General features: G+C 42.0%; 1 protein-coding gene and 1 long non-coding RNA gene across 4 annotated transcripts in view; one reads left to right on the top strand and one right to left on the bottom strand.

Moving 5' to 3' along the window:
* Positions 1 to 677: 677 nt before the first annotated feature.
* Positions 678 to 8,663, top strand: part of ctps1b (CTP synthase 1b) — a 37,153-nt gene continuing 29,167 nt past the window's right edge. Inside the window, exon 1 of the mRNA XM_061777030.1 lies at positions 678 to 744. The gene's annotated coding sequence lies outside the window, so the exon portion shown is untranslated. The remainder of the gene's footprint in view (positions 745 to 8,663) is intronic.
* The window catches only part of LOC133479712 (uncharacterized), a 3,166-nt gene continuing 1,420 nt past the window's right edge, over positions 6,918 to 8,663 (bottom strand). For 2 of the 3 annotated variants that reach the window (XR_009789045.1, XR_009789047.1), the window contains exons 2-3: positions 8,194 to 8,264; positions 6,919 to 8,111 (exon numbers count right to left, since the gene is read on the bottom strand). This is a non-coding gene — a long non-coding RNA (uncharacterized LOC133479712). Of the gene's footprint in view, positions 8,112 to 8,193; positions 8,265 to 8,384; positions 8,459 to 8,663 lie in introns of those variants that run through there. The other variant, XR_009789046.1, reaches the window with a different exon arrangement.

Raw genomic sequence — 8,663 nt, forward strand, 5'->3', positions numbered from 1 at the left:
TTGTAAAAGAACCAAAAACAGGAACTTTGAAGACACTAAGATGCATTTGTGTTAGTTTTAATGGAAAAGGCATATTAAGCAATAGGATAAAAATCCTACATATCCAAAAATTTAACTACCATCTTCAGAAAACAATGACGGAAATCATGAAACTTGATTAATGGTAAAGACATTTTGGCTTTAAAAGTTTGGAGAATCTTATTTTTTTTTCCTCCCCCAGAAACAATTGGAACCAACATGACCTTTTGATGGATAACAAGTGCCAAAAACTCAAACATTCATATCAGTAAAATTGATTTTCAAAAGGAAATTCAGTGCGCCATATATTTACCATTATTGATCAAATCCCATGAAAATTACTCATATAAACATTCATTAATATCTTTAACAGTTGTTAATTGTCCTTAGGTGTGAATGTGAGTGTGAATGCTTGTTTTTCTATATATGCCCTGTGATTGCCTGGCCACCACTCTCGGGTGTACCCCACCTCTCGCCTGAAGTCAGCTGGGATAGTGAAGATAAGTGTTATAGAATGAAGCATAATGTGTCATGGGTGTGTGTTCCGGTTGTTGTCTTCCCCCTGTCTCAGACACACCTGCTCCTGAGAGCATCTTCACCACCTGTGCCTCGTTCACCCTAATTACCGCTTGCATTTAACCTCGTGTCTCATTCTTTCTAGTCGCCAGTTCGTTGTACCTTGTCGTCGCGTTCCAGCATTCCTTGTTTCCACGACACAGACTCACAGTAAGACTAGACCCTGTTCCGATTATCGACCTCACCTTTTTGCCTCAAGTTTTTGGGATATTGTTGCCTTTTTTTTGGATTGCCTACCTGTGTACCGACCTCTGCTCGTTGGTTAAACCGCTCTCTTTTTGAAACTGTCAATTTGTTTTGGAGTCGTGCATTTTTGGGTCCTATCCTCTGTTCCGTTCATGACATAATGGATGGATGATCTGTAATGAATACTGTAGACTCGCTGTTGTCATTCAGTTGTTCTTCTTCAGGCTACAAATGAGTTGAGACTAACTAACAGTAGCAATGTGACAAGATTAGCCCAAATGACATTCTGAATGGCCACTTCAACCTGAGTACAACGCAGCAAGAATTTTTAAAATCGGATGATGAATTCCAGAGAAATATTTAAAAAAAAATTTGTGATGGAGAAAATTGCCTTTTTGGAGAACGTTTTTGTGTGATATCGCCTATAGAAAATCTGGTCAAACGACACCTTCAAATTTAAGTAAAACATAATTATTTGTCAACATATCTCTTCGACCGTCTCACTTTGCTTGTTTCATTTAAAATATCCACCAATCGCTCGTACAGGCCAAAATTCTCTCGCAATTTTCACAAACTGGCTCATGTTAAAGGTCCCACATTTTGGCTTTTTAGACCTCCCTATAGAGTGACTCTCTAATATGGACTAAGTATAAAAGTGTCTATTTCATTTTTAAAAAAACACCATGGTTTTGTCATAAGATTGTCCAGAAAATACCCCTCTGGCAACTACTTCTGACCCAGTTTTGTATCCACTTTGTCCATATTTGGCAAATACCGCCCCCTTTCCGCTGGTTGCCTCCGTGGAGAAGACCCACTTGTGAGAACACACGTGTTTATGTTGACAGCGCTGGCTCGGGAGCGGAGAGGTAGGCGGAGGGCTTCGCTAGTGTCGCAGATAAGCTCGAGAACTTCAAATGACCTAATTCAGCCCACTCGGCAGAAAAACATCTGGAACTCAGGAATGCGTGGATGATTTTAATTCATATTTCACGTTTACTGAGGCACCATAGAGCCAATATTATGTCCCAAATACTAGAAAAAAAATGGTTTGGTAAAATATGGCACCTTGAAGGACATATTGTATAATATGTGTGTGGGTGTGTGAGCACTGGAATTACAACGCAGCATTAGGGGCAAGGGAGGTAGTGCCCCACGACATCAATCAGAGGACACAGTTGAATCCAATTGTACAATTCCAATGAAGTTGGGACGTTGTGTTAAACAGAATACAATGATTTGCAAACCATGTTCAACCTATATTTAATTGAATACACTACAAAGATATTTAATGTTCACACTGATAAACTTTGTTTTTAGCAAATAATCATTAACTTAGAATTTTATGGCTGCAACCTGTTCCAAAAAAAGCTGGGAGAGGTGGCAAAAAAGAAAAAAAAGAAAGTTGAGGAATGCTCATCAAACACCTGTTTGGAACATCGAACAGGTGGGTGCCATGATTGGGTATAAAAGGAGCTTCCCTAAATTGCTCAGTCATTCACAAGCAAACATGGGGTGAGGTTCAGCTCTTTGTGAACAAGTGCTTGAGAAAATAGTCGAACAGTTTAAGGACAATGTTCCTCAACGTACAATTGCAAGGAATTTAGGGATTTCATCATCTACGGTCCATAATATTATCCAAAGGTTCAGAGAATCTAGAGAAATCACTGCATGTAAGCGGCAAGGCCGAAAACCAGTAATGAATGCCCGTGACCTTCGATCCCTCAGGCGGCACTGCATCAAAAACCGACCTCAATGTGTAAAAGATATCACCACATGGGCTCAGGAACACATCAGAAAACCAATGTCAGTAAATACAATTCAGCGATACATCCGTAAGTGCAACTTAAAACTCTACTATGCAAAGCAAAAGCCATTTATCATCAACACCCAGAAACGCCACTGGCTTCACTGGGCCCGAGCTCATCTAAGATGGACAAGTCCACATTTCCAATTGTTTTTTTGAAATTGTGGACGTCTCGTCCTCCGGGCCAAAGAGGAAAAGAAGCATCCGGAAAGTTCAAAAGCCAGCATCTGTGATGGTATGGGGCTGTGTTAGTGCCAATGGCATGGGTAACTTACACATCTGTGAAGGCACCATTAAGGCTGAAAGGTACATACAGGTTTTGGAGAAACATATGCTGCCATCCAAGCAACGTCTTTTTTATGGACGCCACTGCTTATTTCAACAAGACAATGCCAAACCACATTCTGCACGTGTTACAACAACGTGGCTTCGTAGTAAAAGAGTGCGGGTACTAGACTGGCCTGCCTGCAGTCCAGACCTCTCTCCCATTGATAATGTGTGGCCCATTATGAAGCATAAAATACGACAAGGGAGACCCCGGACTGTTGAACAGCTGAAGCTGTACATCAAGCAAGAATGGGAAAGAATTCCACCTACAAAGCTTAAACAATTAGTGTCCTCAGTTCCCAAACGTTTATTGAATGTTGTTAAAAGAAAAGGTGATTTAACACAGTGGTAAACATGACCCTGTGCCAGCTTTTTTGGAACGTGTTGCAGCCATAAAATTCTAAGTTAATGATTATTTGCTAAAAACAGTTTATCAGTTTGAGCATTAAATGTATTCAGTTAAATATAGGTTGAACATGATTTGCAAATCATTGTATTCCGCTTGGCGGCACGGTGGACAACTGGTTAGAGCCTCAGCCTCACAGTTCTGAGGACCCGGGTTCAATCCCCGGCCGCGGCTGTGTGGAGTTTGCATGTTCTCCCCGTGCGTGCATGGGTTTTCTCCGGGCACTCCGGTTTCCTCCCACATCCCAAAAACATGCATTAATTGGAGACTCTAAATTGCCCGTAGGTGTGAATGTGAGTGCGAATGGTTGTTTGTTCGTATGTGCCCTGCGATTGGCTGGCAACCGCCTCCTGCTTGATGACAGCTGGGATAGGCTCCAGCACGCCCGCGACCCTAGTGAGGAGAAGCGGCTCAGAAAATGGATGGATGGATGTATACTGTTTTTATTTATGTTTAACACAATATCCCAACTTCATTGTAATTGGGGTTGTCAGGAGAACTGTAGAATTAAAATTCAACATCATAGCGATATAACAGTATCTTTGATTCTACATTTGATTTTCCTGAACCACGACAATTATACCCATCTACAACTGACCCAACCTGGATCCAAAGATTTTTAGTTTCCCCCAAATTCCTCCTCCAGGTCATTTGCAGTGGGCCTTCGACGAATTCAAGGCCAACTGAGGCGCACTCTGAGGCGCCCTGACGAGCGTGTCCCATCCTGGATCAAACATTTTTCAAAGTGTTTTTCCCCTCTGTCCACACCGACCGATCATGTGGGCGTGCACGCCCTCTTCTGCAGCATCGGAGGACCCCACCAGCCGGCTTCGCGCCAGTGTTCGGGCGGATGGCTTCTTTGGCCCGCGGTGTCACCTCCGATGCTGCAGAAGAGGGCGTGCACGCCCACATGGGCTCGCGCCTCCCCGGCTGGCCGGCCCGCTCGTTAGCAAGACTGAGACGGCCCAGCCAAGGAGACTGCAGCCACTCCTTGCCCGGGTTCGTCTCTGCGAGTTTCTTCGGCCTACACGGCTTGGCTATGCTGTACCCCGCTCGCAGTCGGTGGAAAAATTTTATAATCTGTAATTCGCAGTTTCACTTTCAATGTTCTTTTAAGAGGCACAAAATGCAAATTTTGACCCGCAAATTGCAATGTGAATCCATTTATTTCAAGCCATGTGTTCCTATCGTCACTTTCCAGGCCACGGCCCTGAAAGGCACACACAACGCAGTTGTTGTGACTTTAGGCATACCCAACATTCTGTATTACACTTTATAGAACCATTTTTTTCTGTGATAAATAAAAATATTCTGCTGTTTTTTTGGGGGAGCTGTAAGAGATTCATGGCATTTCAATTCATTTAATTAAATATTGATTTGATAGATATGAGTAAATTGAGTTACAAGCTTGGTCATAGAATTAATTAAACTCTTAAGTCAAGGCACCACTGTACTGATTCAGTAGCAGTCTGGTGAAGCGTGGCAGGCATATGCAAATTATTTTCATTGGCCTTTGGGGAATAAACTATTGTGCACCATAAATTCTGCTTAGCAACAAGTGACCTGAAACTTAAACCAGGCCTAAAGAATCTGAGCCATTTTGGTGATGTGCGGCAGTTAAAAATTAATACAAATGCATTTTTTAATAATGAATTATGCATATCTATTGTATGTTTGGGACATTCGGGAAGAGCTAAACGCATTTTTTTTTTAAAACACATCATCTCAGTCAGAGAAATTACACTACTTTCTTTTCTGTTGCAAATGGTTGGCACCCAGCTGCGTGATTAGGATAATGATACCTTTGTCAACAATCATGCTATGCAAATCATGTAGACCACTGCGATTTGTCTTTCTCTTCAATTTTCATGCTCTCTTTAGATGAAATGATGAAGGAAAGAATTTAATCAATGAAGAACTAAAAGGGTCAATTATGTTTTCAATCCTCTACTTGCTGACATGTTACATTGTGGTTAAAAGTGTAGTTGCCAGTTGTCAAAAGCATGTTTCTCATATCACATAGAGAAGCCACAGTCAGTGTTTATCCAGTCAGCCAAGCACACGAGCAGCCATAATAACACTAATTGGCCAAGAGCTCACTTTTCCTCTGAGATGCCGCGTCCTGCATGGGGGCCTTTAGAGCCATCTGGGGCCAACCCCCGACCCCGCGGCCCAGCCATCTTAGATCGATCCACCTCGTGCATTCCAAAACTGAAAGAGGACAGCGAGAGGCACCACTCCCATTCATAAATAATGTGTGTGGGGCGCGGGGGTTGCGGGCTACTGTTTCTTTTGTGCGTGTCTTTTTGAGCTGTGAGTTGAAGCGCTCCATCCCGCAAGGAGGTCTTGACAGAATGACGCAGCACCTGACATCTGACTTCAGCCTTATCTAACTTTGCAGCACAGAAGCAGGAAAAAAAAAGAATTTAAACACAAACTCATATTCTATTTGGCTTTATGCACCCTTGTTTTGCTCATTTACTTTTGGGGAATATGGTGTTTGGCATCAGACCGCATCATTACAAGCGTGACACATGGAGGATCCATTTATGTTCATTTAACGAGTAGCAGGAGATGAAAAAGAGAGAGAGATAAAAAAACAACAAAATTGATTTTTAGTGTATTTTATGTTGAAATTAATGTGTCGAAACAAACATGTTTATGAATACTGTTTTCAGCCACTTCCTTGGTGGGTGTCTGTCTGACTTCCTTTTTCTGCAATCTCCCTTTGTCACAATTTGCCAAGGAAATAGTTGTAAACATGAATTATTATTTTTTTTAATTCAGGCTAAGGGTGGAACTCTGCCTCTAGAAACAAGTGGTTGTATGAACTTGGTGTGATCTAGTAGTTTATTTATTATTATTATTAAAAATAACAATAACAATAATAATAATAATGGGTCACTGATGGTGTAGTGGTACACTCACCTGACTTTGGTGCGGGCAGCGTGGGTTCAGTTCCCACTCAGTGACAGTGTGAATGTGAGTGCGAACGGTTGTCCGTGTCTATATGTGCCCCGCAACTGACTGCCGACCAGTTCAGGGTATAGTCTGCCTTTCGCCCCAAGTCAGCTGGGATAGGCTCCAGCGCACCGTGACCCTAACCAGGATAAGCGGTGTTGAAAATGGATGGATGGATAATAATAATTACATAGACTTTGATTTACTTGTTTGGGGATTTACATTCCATTATATTGCAGTTGGAAGAGAAGTTTACTTTTTTTTTTTTTTTTTTTTTTTTAAAAGGCCTCTGTTACAATTTAATCAGGACTGTAACAGTACATACGCTATTTTTCTATTTTTGCTGTCCAGAATCTAGCAAAGCAGGATATTGCTGCGGAGTGTGGTACACACAGATATTTAAAATGTGAGAAGGGAAAAGTGGCATGTTTGTTCTTACTGCTCTTATTATAGTGTGTGGTGTACTTGAGATGACCAACACAGCACACCACACACATAACGATAGCTCCACCGACAATCACGTCTCCTACTCCCAACCAGATCTCTGTTACAGTACCTGAACTGACCTGTGTGAGGCAGCATGGTTACACCAGGCTTCCAGACTGATGGAAAATACAAAAAAGAAATAGTAGTAGTTGAAAAAGAAGCTAGGCTAACTGCACAACCATTAGCGCCTTTATTTATGTCTGGCAACATGATGAGCATAAGCAAGCTTCTTGATTGTCTATCATTCAGTTTCACGTCACAATCAACTCAGTGGTGACCTCACACGTACGTAAAGATTCGCGATAATACATTTTTAACATGTTCAACCGTTACGATTGTCAGCCTAAACTGTTTTCTAAGCAGTTAGGGGTGGAAAAAATACTCTTATCGCACCCTACAGCACCAGATCTCTCAGGATACTCTTTCAGAGACATCTGAAAATCAGGCCTTTGCTGATTTTGATCAAATTATATTTGGCCAGATTATCAGTATGTGTGTACCTTGCTTTAGTTAACGTAGTAGTGTTAGGAGATGAATCCCGACAGGGAACATTAGGAAACATCAATTTTCTTCAGATTTATGCTGCAGCTACTCTGCATCAGACCATGTGAAGACGAATGCCATTTCACTTTTAATTTGGTCTATTTTAATATCTCCATAAACCTCGCTGAGCGTAGCTGTCACTGGTGTGATCACATTACGACGGCCCGGTGTCCGTTTTAATAGTGGCAAAGTCAATCAATTTTATATGCGCTTCAACGTGAAATAGGTGCAAGAAATAGGTCACGTCTCCCGTAGCCCGCAGTCATTTGAGGCGGATCATCATCCCATTTCTGAGGTCTTGTCAGTCTTGTTGTTCTCTCTTGCAGGAAGCTTGGAGACATCACATGGCAAACATGCATCGACAATAATTAACACCCCAGCACGAGCCCTCACTGCTGACTTTGCCAGCAGTGGGCCATGTGACCAAAACATATTGCAAAACATAGCATGAAAAAGCACTGTCTTATCAGATTCCAAAGAGGTGGAATTGCCTTTGGATTGGCCACTATGTTATTGCAGAGAGAGATGGTGGGCAGCCAGAGGAGCTCTTCATGTAGGAGGTTAATGTGCGTCGGTTCTCACTTGTCATCAGTAATTGAAGGGAGTGACTTTTTAAAATGAGGTGGCGAGGATGAGGCCTTTAATTAGATCGAGACTGGTGAAGGATTAGAAAACTGGAGCATGCATCACAGTACCATATACATGAAGGGAGACTCTTAATGTCTCAATCTGTGTGGCATGAGTGGCATTTTGAGAAGCACCAGTTGATTTTATTAGGCCTCACTTAACCACAGAGATTACCTCCTGGAAAAAAAATAATACAAATCCCTGTGTCAGACAAATTTATGTCTCATTTCCCCTCCATTATATGTGTGAATAAACTTACCCATGTTGTTGTTGGCTCAGCTTGGTCAGCAGCACAACGTGAGGCAACGTATCGTAGAAGCTCTACGCCATCTAGTGGTGAATATTCGATAAAAAAACACATGAATACAAATACAGAGGAATATCAGGTGTTTCACCCATAACATCAAAACAGTCCATTAATTTTAAATATGTCTACAATTATGAACCTACACTAGCCTGGAAACCCTCCATTTACTCTAATAAAATGATGGATAAACTGGGCCCATAATTTTCCATTCCGGAAGACTTTCTTTGTTTTGAGCCAAAACCTCCGCTCTTGATTGGTCAATCCTGAAAGGGGCGGTAAAAAGGGCAATGGACAACTCCATATCTGGAGTTGCCTATGTCCACCTCCTTTTTCGTACGTCAGAGCTGCCGCCATATTGTGGCAGTCATTACCGTCCTGTCAGGCAGTCCAAGTCGGTGCGACAGTATAGCGTTCACGTTTAT

Source organism: Phyllopteryx taeniolatus, chromosome 6 (assembly GCF_024500385.1).
Source record: "Phyllopteryx taeniolatus isolate TA_2022b chromosome 6, UOR_Ptae_1.2, whole genome shotgun sequence".
NCBI lineage: Eukaryota > Metazoa > Chordata > Actinopteri > Syngnathiformes > Syngnathidae > Phyllopteryx > Phyllopteryx taeniolatus.